Source organism: Alligator sinensis, unplaced genomic scaffold (assembly GCF_000455745.1).
Source record: "Alligator sinensis unplaced genomic scaffold, ASM45574v1 scaffold1523_1, whole genome shotgun sequence".
NCBI lineage: Eukaryota > Metazoa > Chordata > Crocodylia > Alligatoridae > Alligator > Alligator sinensis.
Genome location: NW_005843686.1, coordinates 36,047 through 36,949, shown reverse-complemented (window position 1 = coordinate 36,949; position 903 = coordinate 36,047).

Below are 903 nucleotides of genomic sequence, written 5' to 3'. Positions count from 1 at the left end.
TGCCTATGCAGGGGGTCGGACTCGATGATCTATTGAGGTCCCTTCCAACCCTAACATCTATGAATCTATGAATCTATAGTCTTTTTTTGTGCTCTTGAAGATGGAAATTCATTAATGGAGCTGAACTTCATGAGAAGAGAACTGTCCATCACTATATTGCTTCAGTTTATTCTAGCTGGTTTATATGGTTTTGCTAAAAATGCCACAAACATTTCGTAGTTTTACAGTGATGTTGCAGCTATGAGTATCCAGGAAGTATGTGAAAGGCAAGGATTTTGGAGAGTGGTATCTTTGTTCACTATGGAGTTAATTCAGATGAGCATTATGCATATCTTCGGGCTATTCAAAACAGGAAACATTCTAATATAATAAAAGGCTTAGTCTGTCTGTGTGTCTGTGTGTGTGTCATTCTGTCCATAATGCTTTTGCCCAACTGCACATGCACTCTTTGGCTTCGCAGGCTAGGCAGCCGGGGGTGGAACCAGCTGAGTTAAAACAGGAGCCCTTCCACCAGTGCCACCTCCTCCTGCAGCCTCTGGTGTGGCGGCTCCCTCCTTCCCACCTCTACAGAGGCAAAAAAAAAAAAAATTGGGTAGAGCACTTTACAAGCAGGTGAGCCAGCTGAGGAAAAGCAGGAGCTGCTCCATTGTAGTGGGGTTAGATAGGCAGCCGGGGGTGGAACCAGCTGAGTTAAAACAGGAGCCCTTCCACCAGTGCCACCTCCTCCTGCAGCCTCTGGTGTGGCGGCTCCCTCCTTCCCACCTCTACAGAGGCAAAAAAAAAAAAAATTGGGTAGAGCACTTTACAAGCAGGTGAGCCAGCTGAGGAAAAGCAGGAGCTGCTCCATTGTAGTGGGGTTAGACCTGAAGTGGGGGGATGGGGGATGCACCCATACTGGTGGGG